Source organism: Sardina pilchardus, chromosome 3 (genome assembly GCF_963854185.1).
Source record: "Sardina pilchardus chromosome 3, fSarPil1.1, whole genome shotgun sequence".
In the NCBI taxonomy this organism is placed as follows: domain Eukaryota; kingdom Metazoa; phylum Chordata; class Actinopteri; order Clupeiformes; family Clupeidae; genus Sardina; species Sardina pilchardus.
This window is the reverse complement of record NC_084996.1, coordinates 35741771-35766127: the sequence shown is the minus strand read 5'-3', so window position 1 is coordinate 35766127 and position 24357 is coordinate 35741771. Positions and strand designations below refer to the sequence as shown.

Below are 24357 nucleotides of genomic sequence, written 5' to 3'. Positions count from 1 at the left end.
CTTCATATTAAATTTGGACCTCATTATTTCTTTAAAGCGGTTGAGCTGATCCTCACTGCTGGCTGCAATGATCAAGTCATCTACCCAGATGATCACTATGATTGTCTCATTTTCAATCTGCTTTCTATACACACAGTGATCAGACTGATTTCTCTGAAAGTTGTTTTGTTCCAAATGGTCATTTAAAAGTTTGTACCAGTTCCTTCCGGACTGTTTTAGACCATAAAGAGATTTCTTCAATTTGCATACAAACTTGTGTCCTGTGTCTGATGTCTCTTCAAAACCCTCTGGTTGTTCCAAGTATATGTCTTCCTCTATTGGAGCATGTAAGTATGCTGTTTTTACGTCCATCTGATGAACAAAGAAGTCATTCTGAGCAGCTATCTGCATCAATGCCCGTATTGAGGTGAGATTCGCTGTAGGAGCAAATGTCTCATGGTAGTCTATGCCTTCAGTCTGATTGTATCCCTTAGCAACATACCTAGCCTTGAAGATTTTTCCTGATTCTGCATTTTCTTTAAGGGCATACACCCATCTTCCCCCGACCGTCTTTCTGCCCTGTGGTAAAGTTGTTAGTTCAAATGTGCAATTTTCTTTAAGCGAGTCCATCTCTTCCTTCATAGCACGTTCCCATCTGGGAGCCTCAGGTGACATAAGGGCCTCTCTATAGGTTTGAGGGACTCCACATATTGCCCTGTAACAATAATCAACACTCATATTGGTTACATCATCTTTTGAGTATGTCAGGTAATCTTGTAAATACTTTGGGGCTCTCTTTTCTCTCTTTGATTGATAAAGTGTTTGACTAAGTGTGGTTGGGCTTACACTGTTTTTATCTTCTTCTGTGTCTACTTTTTCTATAGTTTCATCATTTTCTGACACCTCTGTATTGTCTGTGTCAATACTCTCCATGTTTTCCCTTAGGACCTGGTTTTCTGTGTTTTCCTCACTTTGTGTGGCATCATCACTTTTCTCACTATTATGTGGCCTGTCTCTGTAGCCTTGGGTTTCTAAGTAGTCTTCATCGGTTTGTGTCTGCTGTTCAGCACTGCTCTTCCTAATGAATTTCACCAATCTGTGTTTAGACACTTTGCCTGTATGTGGATTGTATATCATATAAGCCGGGCTATTCTTACTATACCCCACAAATATTCCCTTTTCACATCTGGGGTCCAACTTCTTATGATTGTGTTTGTACGCATCGCATTCTGATCCAAAAACCCACATTTTTGAGAGGTCTGGCTTTCTTCCCGTCAACATGAAGTATGGAGTATTCTTAATTCTGTCATTATAGCATCTGTTTCGGATGTGAGTTGCAGTTTGGACAGCATAAGGCCACAGAACCTTTGGTAATCCCTTTTCTATTAACAGGCACCTTCCCATTTCAAAAATGGTTCGCCATTGTCTCTCAGCTGTACCATTTTGATGAGGAGAGTACGGAGATGACGTGTCATGTCTTATACCCTTTTCTCGTAAAAGTGACTGAAATGCATTGCCTGTGTATTCTGTGCCATTGTCTGATCTTATGCATTTCACTCTACCGTATGGTGCACTGTCTGCAAGGAACTTTTCTGTCGCCAGAGTAGTGTCACTCTTATTCTTAAGGAAGTAAACAGATACTGCCCCTGAAAAATCATCTGTGAATGAAATTGCATACTTATATCCATCTTGGGAGGTTGGTTCAATGGGACCTGCTAAGTCAGTGTGCACCAACTCTAGAGCCTCACCAGCTTTTGTGTCAGCTTTCCTATTCCTGCTGTTTACAAACTTTCCCTCAGTACAAACATTACAGTCCAGTTTGGTATTACCTGTGATTTCCATACCCTCTACCACTTCAGGCAATTTCAACACATCACTAACATTACAATGTCCCATTATCTCATGCCATGTTTTAACGTCACAAGTTAAATTCACTTTGTCCCTGGACAATATATCATTAACTGATGCATCAACACATTGTTTGTGGTTATTTACCTTTTTCAGATAGTACAGTCTCTCATACTCTTCTATGTGGAACACATTTCCATCCTTGTTTATCAGTTCATTCCGTCCTTCCTGGAAGATCACCTTGGCCCCATCCGTAGTAGCAGCTTGAACGGAGATGATGCTCTGTGGATATGATGGTATGAACAAGGCCTTCTTCAGAGTGACCCTTACGCCTTTCCCCTCCACGTCCAGCAGTAACACCTCTGCGTCGCCTCGCATTAATGCCACGTTGTTCATCCTGGCTCCATCCGCCAGCTCCATGTAGTGTGACTTTGGGTCGAAACTCTCATCAAATTTTGTGAAATCGTTCTTCTCTGTTAAGATGTGAGATGTTGCTCCACAATCTACCATTAGTCCATTTTTCATTATACTGTCTGGAAGATATGTTTGACTGACTCTAAACACAAATGTGTGCTCTTTCTCATGGTCCTCTTGTTTTTCTGCAGCCTGTTTTGCTTCATCTTTGTGTTCGTCCTTTCTCCGGCGACATGTCTCATCACTGTGTGTTGAACTTCTATGGTAGTTGCACCACTTAGGTGCGCCTTTTTGGCGGCAATCGCGCGCAATATGTCCGCGGTTTCCACATCCATAGCAGGTCACGGATGCTATGTTCACTTTCATCACATTGTCAGCTTTGGGTTTATCATCAAATTTTTCTGTCTCTTCGTAGCTTCTTAGTTTGCTTTTGAACTGGGTGAAAGTCAATTCTTCACTACTCTGTGTTGTATGGATAGCAAAAGGTTTGTAGGACTCTGGCAGGCCCTTTAGAATCATAGCAATTATCAGTCCATCACTTATTACTTCTTTTGCGTTTCTTAGGGAGGTCACTGCTTTCTCTGCTCGGATAATGTAGTCTGTTATCGTCTCGTTAGATTCCTTCTTTAACGAAGTTAGTTCAGTGTATAGGGCGATAATTCTAGGCTTACCCTGACTGGCATAGTGATTTCGAAGAATTTGCAGAGCTTTCTTGCCGTCATCAGTCGCCTCTCTCATTACCAGTGACAAGCTTTTATCATCAAGAAACTGGATTAGTTCAGCGTAACACTCCTCATTCTTTTCCTTGTCCATATCCCCGGTAGACAGTATTATTTCTTTTAAACCAATTATTCTCAGATGACCAAGGAATTTTACTTCCCATAATTCGTAGTTATTTTCGTCTCCATCGAAGACTAGCCTCTGCCATCTTCCTCCTGTAGCATTGGCGCGCCTGGGCCCATAACCTGTTAAGTCTTCATTTCTGTCCGCCATGTCAATTTGTAATATGTTGTCTTCATCCATTCACCAAAAGAAGAATCCAGGAAGTTATTTATTAGGAAGTTTATTAAACGCTAGACTATACATCTCAATGTACCGGCAACACACATCAGTACCCGAGGGAGCGGTAAAACGTTCTGACGAAGTTAAGTTTCACTTTCACTTAAAAGCAACACCATTTGTCAAAGTAAAAGTCCTCTTGACTCACACATGCGCACAATGAATTCTGGCACATTTTAACATACAGTTTGTATAATTGCATAACACAAAATAAGAGTAGTGAGTAACCTAAAATAATACAGTATAAATCACATTGGTAATGAGAACATAACTCAACAATGGTTCTTATGACGCTTCAGTACTGCTGTACACAACTTACATGTCACTCCGCTACCCTGTGTTCTGATGCCTGGGACCCCCACATGCCCCAGGTAGATAAGCCCTGTCAGGCCCTCTCTCTCACTCTCTGCCTCACCCCTCAGTAGCTGTATGGAGCTCCACCAGCAGCAGCAGTGTTCCGTCTCCCATCTCCTCTGCTCATCTCTTCCTTCCTCCCCCCCTCTCTCTCTCTCTCTCCACAGCCCACCCTCCTCCTCCTCCTCGTCTCCTCCTCGTCTCCTCCATTCTCTTCTCATCAAACTTCTCAAACTCGGTTGCTCTGTTCTCGCCTGTCTGTGTGTCATCAGCCTTTGTCTGCCCCCGTTGATTACCTTCTCTCTGTTCCGCATTTGCCTCAGTTGTCTTCATTATCGCCCTCTTTCATTTCCGCGCTTTCATACCGTCAAAGCACCCATAGAGATTGGGGTCTTGGTATTTATCCTAATTAATCCAGAAAAGGGCAGCGCTTGCTTTGTTATCACGTTAACAAGGGGGGTGCCACCGAGCACAAAGACTCAGGGCCTGGCACTCTCTGACGCTGCAAGGCATTGTGGGAAATCATTTTAGCACCCCCTCATCTCATGAGGAGTGACATTCAGTGGGGTGTGGGGAGATATTGTGTGTGTGTGTGGGGGGGTGGGTGGTGTGTGTGTGATGGCCTCTCACCCAGGCGGCTATCAGTTGGGTGTTGCTGTAGTGTTACTTTGTACCCCCAGCCGACCATTATAGCCCAGACCCTGGAGATCCTGAAGGGGAGGGAGGCTTGGTTTGTTGAAGCGCCGTTGCTATTGTTAGCTTCGTTAGCGCTCTAATGCCATCTCCTCCGGGGTTGCCCATGCTCGGATTCTGACCCTCTTCTCTTCTCTTTTAGTCTGTCCAAGCGCTGGGATTGGTCTAGGTGGCAAACGAGACACGGTCTGTCCGGCGACATGTTTTAGGGCAAGGTAACTTATGCAGAGGATGGCTAGCCCGTGGTGGCGGCAGTTTTTTATTTTTCTTTTTTTCCGAGGAGGGTGGCGAGAGGACAGGGTACCCAGGGATAGTGCCTGCCTCAGGAGAGGACCCCAGCGGATTTGCAGCGTTTGCATGTTTAGGGCAGCCGAGGCCCTGTCGCTAGACATCACGTCAGAGCCGAGAGAATGTTCCGGAGAGGAGGAGTATTTTGAAAGGGAGGGGGCTCTAGATAGTTAAATCTGTTCTTTTATCCTCTCTTTTTCTTATCTCATTTTGTTGTTCACCCCATTAATGTTTCCGTGTGTTCTATGCATCTTGCTCTCTTTCTTTCTATCTCACATGCTCTCTCTCTCTCTCTGCCTGGTTGCTTGACTAGCTTGTTCATGAGTCTGTTTGCCTCTCTACACACCTTTCTTACAGTGATCTTTTAAATCCTAACCTCATTCCCACTAACACACAGTCTACCTTTTTTTGGTCTTCAAAGTCTCTATAGACTCTCCTTCTCTCGCCCCATATATTTCTCATTCCTGCAGCGCCTAGATGGACGTGCTTTTATTTCTATATACACGTTTCCCCCCTCTTTACTTGTATTCACTTGGACAGGATCGAACAGGGCAGTTGACCTCAGTGAAAAGGTGTTTATCTGAACGATTGCTCAGCCCCTGGACACAGATTGAGGGATGAGGTAGTGCGGAAAGAGTGTGATGGGCTGAGAATGTGTGTTGGGTTGTAATATATGAAAGGAACTGAATGTGGAGGTAAGCTGTCTGTCTATGTGCGTCTGTGAGGGGAGTGAGTGTGCATGCTTGTAAACTAATTACTAGAGGGATAAGCAAAGATTTTAGAAAACCTGTTTGTCCATATGTAAATACTTTTATAAGAGCCTTGGTGTTAGAGTGGAGGTAGTTGCTTAGTCTTTCTAAAGCTGATACTGTTCATTAAACAGACTTGCTCTCACTCACTGGCACAGACATTGCACACACACACACACACACACACACACACACACACACACACACACACACACACACACACACACACACACACACACACACACAAAGGAATTAAAGAAAGAGAAATGGAAACAGAGAAAGTCATTCTTGCTGCTGGCACTTTGGAAATATCATTTGGTATCTGTCAAAAATGCCACTGTTCCAAAGTTTCGCACACCAAACAGAGATGCAATACACACACACACACACACACACACACACACACACACACACACACAGAGAGAGAGAGAGAGAGAGAGAAATATGAATGATTTAGCCATAATGTGACACACTTTTGGCAGTCTGCTTTTGATTCGTCAGTCTGCTTGTGATACTTTTGTGTGCATAGAAATGAACTCTGTAATGATTATTGTATTGTATTACAGTATTCATGTTGTCATGCAGTGAAGTAGCAGTCTGTTTGTTGGCTTGCTCTTTCATATGTCTCCTACACCATTCATAGAGGGCTCTGCAGCTTATGCTGCATATGGACCATGGATTGAAAGGCTAGCTTGCTCCAGGTTATTGAGATGTGTTTGCATTGTTCCACACTGAATCATTACACTTGGCCATGATGCTGGTTTTGTTAGTGAAATGCTAATACAGTGGCACACATGATTGTACATCTCCATGTGAGGAACCTGCATTTTGCAGATACATGACTCATTTGTATTTGAATACAAGAGGGACTCACTGACCCATTCATCCGCTCACACACAGGGACAGTTAAGCCCGTTCATTCTTGGCTATAATTCAGCGGCCTATTGTGTGTCTGTGTATTGTGTCCTTGGTCATCTAGTGGCATAATGGAGCTTCTTTTCTTGCCTTCCACTAAAATGACTCTCCTAGGGTTTTTTTTTTTGGATAATATTAGATGTCCTGAGGCTTTTTTGATGTTTCTGAAGCCTTTGAAGCGAGCATCTAGAGCAGACCTGCTCTCCTTTCACTGAGACTAGCGTACGTGTTGTGTGTGGAGGACATGACCTGTGTATCAGAGTTGCCACTGCATGATGGTTGTAGGAATGTTGTTCAAGTTGGCTTTTAAACAGTTTGTTGTGTGCCTGTGCCATCATATGGTGTGCGTCAACACCATGCAGGCAGGCCCTGCACACTGCAACAGCTGTTCATGCTGTATTCATCTCATATCAAGATTGCCAATCTAGTTGTTAATGTTTTTAGTATAGACTTGCTTAGCGCTTTCTTGTAAAATCATTTGTCTTACTTTAATAAGAGAGTGACATATTTCAAGACGTCTCGTCATGAACACATCCAATGTGTTAAAAATAAGCACATCTGCCTGGCTGTGTGTTAAGTACATTTGTCTTGATAAGATTCCTTGAAATAAGTCAAACTCCTCTTAAATTAAGATGAAATGATCTCACAAGAGAGCACTAAGTAAGTGTCTTTATACTAAAAACAATACCAGCTAGAATGTTTTATTTTCATTTTAATATAAGATGTAGATGAAGTGCACTTGATTATATTTTATGTTTTGCAGTGTATGTTTAAAGCACCTGGAGCATGTGCACATGCACTGACACACACACACACACACACACACACACACACAGCCAGAGAGAGAGAGAGAGAGCAGGGAGTGTGGGCTGAGTGAGTTATCAGTCCTTCCCCTGAGCTGAAGCCTCCTGATGAATGGCAACATTACATTTGCTTGTAACAATGGTGCAGATCTCCCATTTACGTGAAAATCCATGCGTATGTGTGTGTGTGTGTGTGTGTGTGTGTGTGTGTATGTATGTGTGTGTGTGTGTGTGTGTGTGTGTGTGTGTGTGTGTGTGTGTTTATGCCTGTGTGCACTCAAAAGTGTGTTTATGCCTGAGTGCACACAAAAGTCTGTTCTAGTTCTCGAGATGTATACATCAGCATATCTGTCAGATGAAATGAGAGTATGACAACAGGGCGAAATGTGATTTTGATGTGGGTGTTAATAGGCTTGTCTGTTGGTGTCATTTGACAGATCCATTTTCTCTGAACATCACCCTTATCTTCCTCATTTCTCCCAGCTCATCCCTGTCTCTCGCACCGCACTCCCTCCTCAGCATTATTTGTAGGCAGCTTTCTACTTTGACAAGAAAAAGATTTATAGTACTGCTGGCCAAGTCTCAGGTACTGTATGTGGAAGGCCACCGGGCAGTCTGAACTTAAATGAGCTGGAAAGGTTTGTTTGCCTTGATGCCCAGCCTACAAATCATGAGCGCTGCAGACAGCCTTTGTTTGGCCGTCATTGCAACTGCCATTGTTGTGCTTTCCGTGCGTGGAAAGCCTCTCAGGCAGACCTCGGTAGTAATTCTTTCATCGTATGCACAGCTGTGCCTTCATTTACCCTGACAGCCATTTTGGATCGGGGCCACGGCAGACGAAATGAGCCCTGGTGGACTTTTCTGGATGCTAGGAACCAGCTGTACCGTAGCGCAGTTGGGTTCACACTCCGGTTGAACCTACATAGGCTTTGAGAGGGGGTTCCACTTATCTGTGGTCAGTTTTGTGGCCAGCGGGCCAGTCCCCCCCACTCCACTTGAACTCCAAAGGCTCGGAGAAGTGATCCCTCTGATCTGGGGGAGCAGTTGCTGGCTGCAGAGTGTGGAAAAGATCTGACAACATCAGAGGCAGAAACTTCAACAAATTGAGCATGAAGTTTGGGGAAAATATATGATATACAGTATTATGAAATATGCACTGAGGGCTATATGTGCTTGTTAGTTTGAGCTAGTGACAGTGTATTATATGGACTTATATGTGAGGGCGTTTGTTTGTGTGATGATGACATATGTTGTTTTTGTGCACTCCACAAAATGAAATCTAACCAAGTGTTAATAATCTTGTATTAAGATCAAAATCTATTTAGTATCAAGAGACTTACTTAGCGCTCTCTCGATGGATCATTTGAACTTAATTTAAGAAGAGTTTGATTTATTTTAAGGAGTCTTATCAACCCGCTGGCAGCCTAATTTGCTTGTTTTTAGGACAAATTTGCTTAAAGGGATAGTTGGGGTTTTAAGACACGAAGTTATATGGGTTCCCTGTCAGCAACGTTGTGCATCAGCACTGACTTACCCCCCGACAGCGTCCTGTGAGCCGAGATCCAGCCGGTTTTTGATCGTTTTTGATGCTGAACAAAGTAGTCCGGCAAGTTGCTGGGGTCACGAAAGTAAAGTGTTTTTCTTCTCAAAACCATATGCGTTCAAAAGAGTGATATATTTGCACCACAAAAACGTTGTCCAGCTGTCAGTAGCGCGCAGTGATAGGAATCGAGAAAAATAGTGCCAAGATAACGAGGTTTGAATTTTTCCTGGACAACGTTTTTGTGGTGCAAATATATCACTCTTTTGAACACGTATGGTTTTGAGAAGAAAAACACTTTACTTTCGTGACCCCAGAAACTTGCCAAACTACTTTCTTCAGCATCAAAAACCGGCTGGATCTCGGCTCACAGGACGCTGTCGGGGGGTAAGTCATTGCTGATGCACAACGTTGCTGACAGGGAACCCATATAACTTTGTGTCTTAAAACCCGAACTATCTCTTTAACACGCTGGCAGACAAATTTGCTTGTTTTCAGGAGGAATTAAGTCAAACCCCTTTTAAATGAGGGCAAATGATGCCATGAGAAATTGCTAGGGAAGTGTCTTTACACTGACAACAATGTCAACTATTTTGTTGTAATCTTGATACAAGATTAATGACACTTAGTTAGATTTTATGAGATAAGTAGCTTTTGCAGTGTGCGTGTGTGTATCTGTGTGTGTGTGTATGTGTGTGTGTGTGTGTGTGTGTGTTTCTGTCTACACATGCGCATGCGTTTGTGTTTGTTCTCATACATTAAAGATCTGAGCAGGTGTTGTCATGTTACTCAGCCATTGCGTCGGTTTTCGCCTCTTTGTTGCTTCTGTTGTTGTTGTTGTTGTTGTTGTTTTGCACAAAGCCTCCATGACAGTATTGGCTTCGACAGCAAAGGTCAGACTGTACAACAATGTGGCAAGTCAGCAAGGGTACACATAAAATAACCCCAAAGCTCCCTCTGCCAACTGCATCCACACCGCATGGAGTAGCGTCAGGCATGCAAAGTAGGCTGCTGAGAGTTCATCTGATGCCACGTGGGCGTCAAGAGAGAGAAGACATCCAGATGACAGGGAGGCAGAGACGGAGGAATGTTGGCGGGTGTGGGAGGACAAAGAGCTGAAGAAGGGAATGAGTGGACAGTGCGGTGCAAGGAGCAAAGCACAGGAGCGATCGATAATAGAGCTCGAGGAATAAGGGAAGGCCACTACAGCAGCACAGCTGTGGCAGCCTTCACCCTGCGTGACCTCTCACACCGCTGGAGTCTGTGCAAGGCTTCTGCAGTGCAATACAAATTGCATGTGGTACAACAGGTGGAGAGAGATGAATGTGGCCCTGTCTGTGAAAACCCAGCTAAAATCCCCAGATCACTTTAGGAGATAAGGAGCGTCAAAGTAGGCTATAGCCATAGAATACAATTAAGATGTTTTTGTTATTGTGTGTTTACTGCTATACATTATAGATTATATGCTGAGGTTTCAATATAGAGCTCAAAATTCAGTTTATAACATGACAAACATGAAATGTATGGTTTCATTGACCCTAAGTTTACATTTGTTGAGGAAAAAGTGCCGGAAGTTTGCTTCTGAACCATCGGTTTTCAGTTGCCCTTGGGTAGACTTTCGGCACGCGAGCACCTGGTGATTCTGGTGTCATTCGGTTTACAAACTTCTTTTCTACCTTCAAAAAATGGACATAGTCCAGAGTATCACTTAGTAACCTTTTTGATGTGGTCTTACTCAGTGAATATTAAATATATCACTGTGAAATGTTAATGTACACTATATCAGATGATAATATATAGGCTACTGTAGAACAGTGAATCACCAAAAAAAAATGATTTAGCTGGGTTATCACATAAAGGGTCACGTACTGTATGTGGTTATGTGGTAATCGGTAATGTGTGTATAGTCACATATTCTATCATGAAATGTCATGAAATCATGAAATGTGAACAATCTTTTAAGTGGCTATTTGTATGTACATTTACAATTTTACATGAACACGGAATGATTTGACTTATTGATTGACCAAGATGTATTTTTGTTTAACCATAATGAGCACATTCAGACCATAGCTCACCAGTAAACCCATCTCCACACATGACAGTCTGACCTTGATTTGACTTTGCTTTTGTTTTGCAATAGCAATGAGCTGTCAGCAGCCGACAAATAAGCAGGCTGAAGTCTTCTCCTGTGTTCTCTCTTCTCCACTAACGACACTCTCTGGGCTAGCACTTCACTCTCAGTTTGAGTAATTGCCATAGTTTTTCCTTTCCTCTTTTCTACTGTTTTGGTCTTCTCAGTTCGCCGTGTTTCAATGACAAAAGTGCAGCTCTCAGTTTCTGCTCCTGGGCTGTGTAAAAGGACATTATCGTTCCAGCTCCTGCTTTTGTGAAGCCAAGAGCACGTAACAATGTAGTCGTTAAGGAGCCCTCGGGGAGCGAGCCGATAGGACGGTGACAAAGAGGACTGATCAAAGCCGCTAATATCAGCACTTGTCTCGCACACTCACACCGTCCCTGTGCTGCTGGGGATCAACAGCAAGCTGCTCTTAAGAGACTATGAGCTGCAGGGCTCCATCGTTAACTCATCCTTTGCTACCAGGTACTGTTCAATTAGGACAAGCCTATCCACTTGAAGACAAGGCGCCTTACTTACACAAACAAGCACGCACAGACATACCCTACACACACACTCACACGCACGCACACACATACGTTGTAAGGTTGGTCTTTTGATATCCACACAGATAGATCTCAAAGGGTAAGGATGAATGGTTTAGGTAAGAATTAACTTTTTAGTGATCTAACATCATCCATTAGCTTGCATTAGAGTGTCAACGTCTCGCATCTCTTGCATGCTTTATACATAAATCACTGTCATAGCCATTATGAAAAAAATCACATTATTAACTTTACTGAAGACTTGTCAGCCCTCTCTGTGAAGACGAATATGGTCACAGCCCATTTGTTGACAATTCTACATCTTGTTTTGACAATGCTTATAGATTGAAATGTCTGCAAAACAAAAGGTGTGTGTAGATGCCTTCCCCCAGATCCCCAGAGGAGTGGTATTACAGGTCAGGCTGTGGGCATGGTAACAATATTTGGGCACCGTGATTGATAACAGCCTGAAATTTTATTAAAGGACTTGAATATTGTATATCAAAGACGAGGTGACTCAATAACATCCTATAGCTGATAAGAACCTTTCATTGACTTTATCATCCTCTTTCATTCTTGTGGCTATGGCAACCTTACCTATGGATAGCATACTATCAGAGAGAAGAATGCCCTTTGCCCTTGTTTGTGTTGTGGAGGTGGCTCTTAAGATTGTGTTTGCTTCACACATGGTTGTTACCATCTGGCCCTGTGCTGAAGTGCCCCTACTGCCTCACAAAAACAGGCACAGCCACGATTTCATGTCTCCATTCAAGCCATGAGTGCAGATGGCAGGAGGAGGGAACTGTTGCGGTGGCTGACAGTCCACTACCCTGGTGTTAGTGATGGCAGAGATGAATATGGGAATGATGATGATTACGATGATAATGACTGGGCTGCACTTTTAACCTGCTGTTGAGGAGCGTCATTGAGCGCAGTCCAATTTTAAACTGGCCATTGTTATACAGCTATGTCTATTTAAATTGCTGTGCATTCTTTACCATATTGTTATGATCTATGATTGCTGTGGCACAAATTGGCCAGTTTAGACAACATGTTTGAACAATATGAACGTAGTCAAACTCTCTGTGACCTTTCCATTGTATTACATTGATTTCATTCATTAGAGGGGTGATACAGAAACTACTGAAATAGACAGAAATCGGAGGGCTACATTCAGTCCACAGGAAAAATAAGAAAATAAAAAATCTTCATGATATCGGCACTAATTGAACAGGCCAAAGTGATGTGAGTCCGATGGCCACATTTCAGCACAACTTGGAAACACACACACAACACACACACACACACACACACACACACACACACACACACACACACACACACACACACACACACACACACACACACACACACACACACACACCCCTCAAACAATCCCACAAGACGCACCTGTCTGTATGACCTTTTGCGAGGGCGGCATTAAAGGGCGCATCATGACCTGCACTCTAGTACAGGCTGTGCTTGATAAGAGCAGGCCTTAATGAGATGGATTTCCATAATGAAATCAGAAGCTGCGAGTGAGAGAGCAAGTGTAATGCCTCACCCGTCTAGAGAGTGCAGCTGGATTTGGTGCGCGTAGCCTTCACACTGCCTGCTCCGGAGGGCTTACACGTTTGCGTTGGAACAAGGGATTTACAGACACATCATCCGGCTGCGTGGCACGTTTGACTGGGGACTGCGTCTCGCTAAGCCAAGCAGCAAGTCCGACCTGATCCCCTGTCGAAAAAGTGCCTCCGACAAAGTGTTCAGTTGTTCCGCTCCCACATGGCGTATACATGCGAGGATGGATTCCTATTTCCATGCTTTTTTCTCAGCGTGTTCGACAGGGTTGGAGAGGTGAGGAGTGGCCTACTCGTCCTCTAAAGGACATCCTGAGATTCGTTCCTCACAGTCTTCCTGTACAATGGTTTTCACCTTTTCTTTCTCATTCCCTCGTCTCTCCCTCTCCCTCTCTCTCTCTCCCCCTCTCTCTCTGTCTCGCTGTCTTTTATTTACAGTATGTCCTACCTCTCTCATCCCTCTTGATTTCCCCACAGTTGTTTTCATTTCATTCGCCCTCTTCATTGGTAAGTGTTTATCGAGGGCACATGGATTTTTATTTGATCTTTATTTGATCTTGTTCTTAACATTCACTGAGTTAATAATACTGCCGACTTATCTTGTGTGAAGAAAAAAAAATCAATAATAGCAAGACACTTTATTTGTCACAGGGGGTTCTTGTGGAAGGGGTGACAGTGACATGACATCCTACTACTTTCCTGCTCTATTTAGACTTCCCATCTACCTTGGTGATAGCACATTTCTGTATCAGTTGGGCTTCTGAGTCATTCTCATTATGTGTGATAATAGCCAAGAATGCTAAAAATATATAATTAAGAGTAACAGCACACTGAGAACACCATACTTTTGTCAAGTGTCATCAGTCTAATCACACTTCCAGCTTCGCTCATATCGGTTGGGTTGCTCATATCGCCCTTCGGTGTAATGTAAAGCACTGATGTAACGCATGGGTAAAAATCCCTAGTTGCCAACTACACTTTCATTAGTTCAAGTTCTGAATTTGCCCTAAGTATGTCAGCACGGTTGCTTTTTGAAGGGGGGGGATTTGGTGGAGTGTTTTATTTTGGCGCGAGTTGCAGCTATCTCTCTGCTGAAACCCATATCCCCTGCCTGTGCTCCACGGCCATTAGAAATTAGCCTTTGGCAGCTGGATCCCAAGTTTCTCTTTGAAATGGAGACCAGGCCCTACTGGGAATCTGCCACTAAGCCGGCGAGACTAATGTGGCTCCCTTCAAGGGTCAACAAGCAGCACTATCGCAGCTGCTAACGCTAACTTGGCCGCCGGCGCCAAATGACCGTTCTTAACTGCTATTGGTTCCTTATGGGCACAGTGTGAATCGCGGGCTAATGAAATAAGGATTGATTTGGGCTCTGACAGAGGTATTAGATCCTGTCAGAGTCTACGTGTGCCTGTGTATGCTGCTTGTGGGAGTGTGTGTGTGTGCGCGCATTTGTGTTTTTGGGCTTCTATCTTATGTTCAGCATATCTTTCTGAAAAATGTCCGTGATCACAAAAAATATCATATTTGTTTTATACCTTAGCAGCAAAGCAGGGCTAAGTCTAATCTCTTTAGTCTTCAACTGAGAACGTGGACCATTCAGACTCACTTGCATTCTGTGATGTCAGCATTAATCAACTTCCCAGTGTGCTGCCTCTTGAGGACTGGCAAAGGTTACCGTCATAGTTAACTAAGTAATATGTTTTTATAAGGGCACAATTTATCCCTTTGGGTATCAGCATTTATAGTTTCGAAATAATGTTATCCTGTAGCTACTATTGACTAGTGATTTATCAAGGCAACTGCATATAAAAGGTGCCATGCATGTAATCACTGCTTATGTGTGTACATAAATATTTTGAAGGCCTCTCTCAATTAGCCCCTGTTGGCGCTTTACACACAGAAGCACTAAACTCCCCCAGGTCCTGATTTGCCACCGCTGCTCCATGTTTGGACCCATAAAGATATACAACCCAGGGCACAACCATCATCGGTCACCGTCCTTGCATGCCCTGCTTTCAGCCGGTTTGATGAATTGCCTGAGGAAGAGGCTGGCCACTGCCTTCCCTGTGTTGGTCATGTGACTACAGCCTATAGGCACCTGCGGGAGGCTTGTATTCATTAATCAGAGCAATCAGATGGTAGCGATCACATCCTTGAGCTATTAGAGTCGGCCCTGAGTTTTAATTACGGGCTAGAAAGGTCTGAGAGCTAATGGAATTGTGCTACATCTCTCTCTCTCTCTCTCTCTCTCTCTTTCTCTCTCTCGTCTCTCTGTCTCTCTCTTTTCACTGCACATTAAGCAAATTGTCTTCGTATCTCTGCTCCTCTGCTCTTCTTTCACTTTATTGTTCAGTATTTCATTGAACACACACATGCATTGCACACACACACACACGCACACACACACACAGTCATTCTTTTTCAGTATTTCATTGAACACACACGGACACACACACAGTCACTCTTGTTCATTATTTCATTGAACACAGAGAGAGAGAGAGAGAGAGAGAGAGAGAGAGAGAGAGAGAGGCACACTCACACTCACACATAGAGTGACTCATGCAAGCATCTGATTGGGTGACTGAGTTACTTCTCTAATCAGACATGTCCTACCATAATGGTCTAACTGCTGTCCCACGCCTTAGGGTAAGTGACACCCACCTGGCTCCCATTACACACACGCCTTCTGTTCATACCCACACAGACACATTTTTAAAAGTTTGGTAGCGGCTCCTGCATGATGAAGGGAGTAAGATGGTGGCATGTGCAAGATGATGTGGCTCACTGGCTTGGCTCTAGCTGATACAGCTGAGTGGGTATTGCCTTTGGCCACAGACGTGGGATCACAGGAGTGCATCTTTGAAGCTCCGCAGGTAGACTGGAGAGCAGAGGGATGGAGGCAGAGACAGCATGGGCCAAGAGGTGAACGAGGACTTTTTACTCATTTCAGTCAGTAGCTACACCAGTCGGTCATTCCCTCTCTCTCACGCTAGGAGCGTGATTGTGTATCTTACGGCCATGCACTGAAATGGACTTTCAAAATGGGGCCGATTGGCTGTGTTCTCCCCGCACTGTCCCTTCAGTCTGCAGTGCTCTTCACAGCCATTGACCCCCCCCCCCCCCCCCCCTGCTTTGCTGGAGAGCTACAGTGGGATTTTGTAACTTACACATAGATTCAATATTAAATAGTCATCTGCTGTGGATTTACTTTTTTGGAGGATATGGGGAGGGATCCACCTGTGTGTGTGTGTGTGTGTGTGTGTGTGGGAACTCACAGTGATTAAGGAAAAGCACTGTGAACAGAAAGGACATGTTGAAATAGATGAAGCAGGTAAGTGGGTGTGAGAAAAAGAGAAGCGAGAGAGACAGGAGCAGAAGTGAATGAGTCTAATTAAATCCAACAGCGAGCCAAGGTGTGAGGAGGTTCCCATGAAAGAGCTTTCATCAGCCCACGAAAAGAGCTGAGATCTTTTACAAATACAACAGAGCCATTGCCCTGGGAGAGGCGCGCATGCGAACATGAAAGAGAGGGCTGGGGAAGAGACGGGGACTGAGGAGAATTTCTAATCATCCCTTTTTGGCATATTCTTGTTAACTTGCCATTTTGGCGGTGTTTTCGTAATCACATATGTATGCTCTCAGAGTAAAGCAGGCGAAGAGAAACAGATGCAGGATGAAAACGGTGTGTGTTGTGACATGAAAATATGGCGGGGCATGTTAACTGACATAACTGCAAGTAGACAAAAGGAAACTGCATTCACAATTGATCCATTTTAATGAGAATCTCAAGAGTTGCATGGCCTTGCCCTGAAAGCATCAATATGAAAACCACAGCAATTCAATGTTTCAACAGCATATTTGAAGAGATAAAATACTCCATATACAGTACCAACACTAACATCTGTGGTTGACTTGATAAACAGCAATAATCAAGAATAACTACCAGTTCCCCTTTCTCTGACACAGTGTTGACAAAGGTCATAAATTAGTAAAGGATAGTACTCATTTTGAGTCTTGCATTAGCTACTGACATGGTCTGATTAAACACATCCAAGATATTGGTCGAGGTCCATTGCTCAATGAACTCTGGATTCATGCAGCAAAAAATCCAAACAAAATAAACACATAAGATTCTAAGTTATAAGTAAGTATAATATGGGTTGCAACCCAACCACCAACCGTAATAACTAAAAAAATAATGAGGGAAGGGAAGGCTGGCTTAGTGAGAAATAATCTGAATATAATCATGTTAAGACATTATGTAAACACTTTCACCTCTCTTAACCTGTGAAGAAAGAAGAAATGGTTTCTTTAGAAATTCTGGCTCCCTCTGTGTATTTCTTAAAAAGTCACTCTTCTCCTCAGAGGGCCTGGGTCACCCTGCAGTATTAAGTGTGGGTAGAGAGGTGTGTGTGGGTGTGTGTGTGTGTGTGTGTGTGTGTGTGTGTGTGTGTGTGGGTTGGGGGGAGGGGGGCTAGCAATCAACTAAATGTCACGCGGAGGAATCCAAAATGTCTTGCTTGAACAGGCTCAAGGTCTCTCTCACCTATATTAAGCCATTCTCAGATTTCAATATTCTCTCTCCAACTCCTTGCCCTCCTTCTCATTCTGTCTGACAGACAGACACGGACAGCGAAAAAGGAATTCATTTCCATCTGCCAGACGTTTGGCTGGTTCGCATGTTTCCCTGATAAATCAGGGGAAGCCAAATCCTGGCTTTCTTGACTCCTCGTCAAGCTGTGCCGGACAGAAGGGCTTGCTGAGAGGACAGGACAATGATACCACTGGACAGACGGACGGATGAGTGGACAGAGGAGAGAAGCCATTACTTTTGTCTGCAAAGCAGGACGGGGACATGGGAGACAGGAAGGAGGAGACAGAAATAGAATGTGCAGGCCCACAGGGTGGAGGACTCTGCTGCGTGGCTGTGAGGCCTGAGGGTGGAGTTGGTGGTGGTAGAGTCTCAGCAGTCCCTCGTCAACCCAGTTTGTAGAATCATTCACTTTCTGTAGATCCCTGTTGTACTGTACAATAGAAACAGCAGACCCAGCCCAGTAGACTCAAGCACTGCACACCATGTTAGGAAACCTATTGTGTCTAACACTTTTAGTCAGGCTATGGTGTAGCCATTGGATCCCCCTCCCCTCCCTCTCCTCCCTCTCCTCCCTCTCCTCCCTCTCCTGGAGGTAATTTCAGCACCTTTGCTCTGGTTATTAGTCTGACAAGGGCTCCCAGCGCTGGTTTGGCTCATCATCATCATCCCAGCCCAGCCCGGCCAACACACTGTCACTGGTGATCTGCTGTTATGACCAAGTCAGCCCCTTTGTCAGGTTGGCGCTACGGCTTGAGCTGATTTCTTTTTCTGTTTTGTTGGGGGACCTACTAGCGTCCCATTAGGCCACAGCACTGCTCTGATGTGCCGCCACTCCTCCAGGTCTGTCACTGCGGGCTCAGAGGGGTTCTGCCACGTTGTCTCAGTAATTATGTGCCAAAAAAGGCCATTATTAGTGCCCTCAAGCCATCATCAGCCAGACTGAGTCTCAAATTTCATTCTGTCCTGAATGCAGCCATTTAACTGTGAAAGGGTGTGCTATTATAGCCTCAAAGGCTTATTTAACTGAAGTTATGCATGAGTTGTAGGGGACAGTGGAAATCTACTTATGGGAGAGTTTTATCAGGTGGTGAAAACCCGATACCGAGACCTGTGAGGTGCATGGCTCTGTAAGTCATCCTGTTATTGCACCATTTCTAGCTTCTGCCAAAAAAACATTGTAGCTTCTCAGCAATTAATATGAATTAGTTTGTTTTAACGCCAGCTTAATTGTGTATGCCTCTGTGGCAGTATAAGGTATAAAATGGAAATGGAGTTGTTCACGGCACTGTACATCAGGGAGATTCCTGAGAATGTCTCATGCTGCTCACGGAGCTCCACGGCGACTATTAGGCAGTATAGCCAGAATTGGGATGTTTCTGCATCCACGGGGTAGATAAGTATTTCTCTCTCTCTCTCTCTCTCTCTCTCTCTCTCTCTCTCTCTCTCTCTCTCTCTTTGCCTAGAATGTGGTTGGTCACTTGATTGGTTGTAAGGGGACGTATAAATTGCTATCATTATCTTGCCTTGTTTCCAGATTAGATTCCTTATGATGGTGTTGAATCAGATGTGTTTGTACATTATGCAGACTTGCATTTTCAAGTTTGTGTTCTCAGTGACATTGATGACAGATATTGATCCATCATGCCCTTTGGGAAAGTGTATGTGTGTGTGTGTATATGTGTGTGTGTGTGTGTGTGTGTGTGTGTGTGTGTGTGTGTGTGTGTGTGTGTGTGTCAGAGTCAGAGACAGAGAGAGAGAGGCAGATAGAGAGAGAGAGTGAGAGAGAGAGGGAGAGAGAGAAAGAAAGAGAGAGAGAATCAATGATGCAAGAAATTGCTGCCAGTTCTCTTTGGTGCAGTGCATTCGCTGTGTGCCATTATACACACAGGAACAAAATACCAGATGTGCCATCTGAGACACAAAGCTCATTTGACTACTTTAAATATGCCCACCCCGCTTGCCCCAGCACACACACACACACACACACACACACACACACACACACACACACACACACACACAAGAGCACTGAGGGAGAGTGTGAGACCAGGACAAGCGACTGACAGTGCTTGGAACAGATTCTGGAATACTTTCCTGGTGGCTGGCTAGCTATGTAAGACACAATGGGCCAGATGTACTAAGAATAGCGATCGTAACGTTTATTGCGCCAAGGCCAACACGCAGAAAGCACACGCTATCATACTTCAGTTTACGTCCTATTTACTAATCCTGACATTCGTTGGGGAATCTGCGCCGTTCTCCGCCCCCTAACGCAGTTTGCGAAGGACAACAACTGAACGACACGTCAATCAGAAGCGCAGTTGAATGAAGTTAACTGCTGACAACATTAAAAGGAATCCGACGTTTAGCAATCATGAAATAATACAATGCATAATGTCAACAAGCAGGAAGATAATTTAGAGCAGTAGTTCTACTCAAACTAGGCTTACTTGTGCACGTAGGCTATGGAAGATTTATCAAATATAACAAGTAGGAAAGTTTAAGCGGATGGCGTGAAAGTGAAAGTAAACATTCGAAAAGCCACCGAAAGTTAAGGTTGCTTTTGATGTAGTACAACGACGCAAAACTGGTGGTCTAATTAGCGATTTTGTTGTCTTTGAATGATTCTCTTATAGATGCATTTAACAGCAAATCGCATTTAACACCTGCTTTTACAAGGCGGAAATATTTAGGCGCAAAATAGACGTGCGCTTTCATGGGCAGTTTTAGTACATACAGGGGAATACATAATTAGGCGCATTTAACGCTTCTCCTCCCATCTTTTTACACGAACCTCCTACTATCAGCTGACACTCCCATAAATCCATATGCATGAGACGGAAAAGCGCAATTTGCCATTTTCAGCTCCCGCGACAGGCAGTCTGCGCCTTCACCTCATTGCGGCCTGTTGATACATACCTCGCCATCTTTCTATGCGCGCGTTGCGTAACAAATACGCCTGAAGTGGGCGCAAAAGCGTTAGTACATCTGCCCCAATGTATCAAAATACAGTGTTATTTCCGATAAGACCTGCTCTCAAATGCCAGCATATGTTAATATAGTGTAATAGCACTCTAGGACAGTAACTGTGGTTATGATATTGGTTGTACAACATAGGTACTTACATAGGCCTATATTACCAAACCAAGCTAAATTACGGAGCATGCTTTAATGTAAAGATGTTATTACAGTGTAATACCTCCTCTATTACTATGCAATAAATGAGACTGTCATGCAAGAGACAGCTTAAAGCAGACTCACCCACTCAATCGTGGTGATAACATTGTATCAGGAACATTCCCTCTGTCTAATAGCCTTCATCTGAATGCTTGACTGAGCTTGTGTCACGATGCACACTGTGCGGGTGAATGGGATTTATCTCTCTTTCTTTCTCTCTCTCTCCCTTTCTCACTCTCTCTGTATCTTTCTCTCTCTCTCTCTCTCTCTCGCTCTCTCTCTCTTTGTTTTTGTCTCTCCCCTAATGATCGCTGTAATGGGCTTTTGGGGATGGTGTCAGCGATGGCTTGTTCTCAGTGTTAGCTTTTTTGACACCTATAAATGTCAGCTGTGCGTGGTGGCTCAAGGTGACTGTGAGGTGTGACGGCGCAAACAGAGAAGCTCATTGACATTCACGGCCAGGTGAGACACCGGAGCACAGACAGGCGCGCTCCTCCACCACAGCTGCCGTCAGCAGCAGCACACAGTGTCAAAACCTCATCTCACATGCTCACAAAACACAAACAAGCAAACACACACACACACGCGCGCACACACATACACAGACACATCACACACACACATGCACACACACGCACACACACACACATCACACACACACACACACACACACACACACGCACACACATGTACACACACGTACACACATGTACACACACATACACACATGTACACAGCCACACATGCACAGAAACACACACGCATAATGCACACAAATCAGGACTCAGACATTTCAGCACTTATGACACTAATGACCTCAGAAGGATAGTCCAAATGGTTTTGTGATAGTAACACAGCTCAGCGGGGGATCTTGTGAATGAGTGATAGATGTGGCTTGTACAGTTGCGTTCACAAACACCCCTACTGCGCTCCCTTTCATGTCCATGGGCCTGATCTGTGGCCAGGGACGCAGGTCTGTCACATGTCCTCCCGCGCTGCTCAGAGAGGGGATCAGATTCACTAGAGCTCCAGCAGCAGCTAGCAGGCGTGCTGCTTTTCATCTCTTCATCCCCCTCTCCCCACCTCTTAACATTCCTCATGTACCCCAGCAGCCACGCCTCACTCCCTCTCTTTTTACTGTTGCCTTTTGTCTCATCTCTCTCTCTCTCTCTCTCTCTCTTGCTCATTTTCTCTTTCTCACTCTCATTCGCTCATTCTCTCTCTCCCTCTCTCTCTTTCTATCTCATTTTCTCTCTCTCTCTGCCTGCTGTCATTTCAGTTTTGACTCAGTTTCTCTCCGTCATCTTTTTCTGTCTGAAGGCCCGCACAAATCTGTGCGCTAACAGATAGAAGCGAAACCCGCAAAGTCTCATTCTCAATATGAAGCCAGTGATCTCACTGCCTCCCTCAGCCATGAGCCAATACAGCTCATGGGCAGCCATTACCACACACACACACACACACACACACACACACACACACACACACACACACACACACACACACAACAAAACTGAGACCACACACATGAATGGGCTCACAATCCAACTAATTCGCATATTTTACTCGCATTCAGAACAATTGCAAACCTGGATGGGTTTCCAGCAGCTGTGTTATGCAAATGAATGCTGGAGGAGCTGAGCAGCTTTAGAATCAAAGCGTCAGGTTCTTAGGGCAACTGGTACAGGAAAAGGCCTTTGCATTACTGTCTGCATCAATCCTAATCACCCCAACCCCATGCAAATAGCAAGTCCATCCAGAAATCATTTGTTCTTCTAATTCACAGTATATTTAAAAGCATTTCCAGTCAGAATTTTTCATTTGAATGGCCAACATTTTCATTAGAAAGTTGACTGGAACCCTAGTTATTGACACATCCATAGAGAAAGTGTGTAAATAATTGTGAACACCATAAAACAATATATATAGAGAAATAAAAGGGTAGAGATGTGATTATTCAGTCTAATGTGCTGTGCCTTCAGGTTCTAGGCAGGCTACATTTGGCTACCAGCCCATTTGTTTTAAGTCTGTTTGCATCAAACTCTTGGCAAGCTTCCTAGAGGGGTTTGTTTTCTCTCTCTCTCTCTCTCTCTCTCTCTCTCTCTCACACACACACACACACACACACACACACACACACACCAGATAAGGAATGATTGACACCCTTTTGCAGAGCACTGACCTCTGTGCTCTTTGGTATTCCCATCTGAGGAGAGACAGGAGGAGAAACTACAAACTGATGATACGCACAGAGGGGACCTTGGCTGTGTGTGTGTGTGTGTGTGTGTGTGTGTGTGTGTGTGTGTGTGTGTGTGTGTGTGTGTGTGTGTGTGTATGTTTGTGTGTGGATACCTGTGTACTTTTTCACACACACACACACACACACACACACACACACACACACACACACACACACACACACACACACACACACTCAGATCAATCACCACCTGCAATCAGTGTCTCAGGGGTGCAGTGGGGCACCTGTGAGGAATAGCAGGGCAGGAGATAGTGAGCCATGCTTCAATCTGACTGACCCTGAGAGGCGCCACTCTCAACAGGGGGGACGAGGGGGGGGGGACTCTACAGAATACAGTAGCCTCACCTGGGGTACCCACACGTCTACAGTGCCATGTCCCATACATATACGCTTAGACCCACACACACACACACACACACACACACACACACACACACACGTAAATAGACAGATCATAATAAACATGCAGGATCTGAACATTTTCTCAAAAAATTCATTCAAATTCCGATTTGCACAAAGTACTCACACACCCACACACACAAAAACATCGGTTGGAAGAGACTAATGGATTCATTCACTAGAGATTAGTTGGTAATTAAGCACCAATTATCACGTAGACTGTCTGGCCGCAAACCCTGCTCAGTGAGAAGGCAGGAAGAGACGAAGGGGCATTCTCCAAGAGCGATTTGTCTCCTGTTCATATTGGTCTCGCTGGTCTCACCTGGTCTACAGCTGTTTCCTTTGTGTCACCAACAGCAACCGTGGCCTTGGAGACCAAGCTCTGTCCCTCGCTGAGCTCCTGTTAGCGACCGTGCTTAGCAACTGTGAAATTCTCACTCAAATGCATCTCAGTGCTATGTTAAAACAGTTGAGCATGCATAGCGATCACATTTTAGGATTTGACATTTCACGTGATCCATGTCCCTATTTGAGTACATCTGCTGTGTTCAGAGAACAGGCTTGAGCAGAGGCCTACATATGATTACAGTGCTGCTTCTGTAAAGGGCAGGCATGTGTCTGGCTTTGTTATTCTTTGATCTCCTCTGTATTTTCCTCAACATTTTTTATTTGCTCATTTGTACAACACTCTTGCCTATTTGCCCACATGTAAACTTGCCTTCTCCTGCTTTTCTATTTCTGTCACCTTGTTCTTGTAGATGTTCAAGAGACTGCACTTCCAGTCTGATGTGTTGTGTCTCACACGGCTCTTTGATGTGGCCTAAAGGATCTCTAACAGGATCAGGGCAGTGGCTAGCAAAATGTCAATCTTCCACGTTTAGCTGTGGTTTTCCAATGTAAGCTTACAGTCGCTCGTGAGAGTTCCCAGCAAGTCTCAGAGGAGAAGGGAGTGGGAGGAGTGCAGGAGGAGAGAGACTACTCTGCCATGCAGACAGGGCTGTGGGGTGATGTGGGGGACACTGGAGATAATAGAGGCCATGG

General features: G+C 44.4%; 1 protein-coding gene across 1 annotated transcript in view; it reads left to right on the top strand.

The window, feature by feature from the left end:
• The window catches only part of asic2 (acid-sensing (proton-gated) ion channel 2), a 343393-nt gene that overhangs the window by 254594 nt on the left and 64442 nt on the right, over positions 1-24357 (top strand). The gene's annotated exons all lie outside the window — the stretch shown is intronic.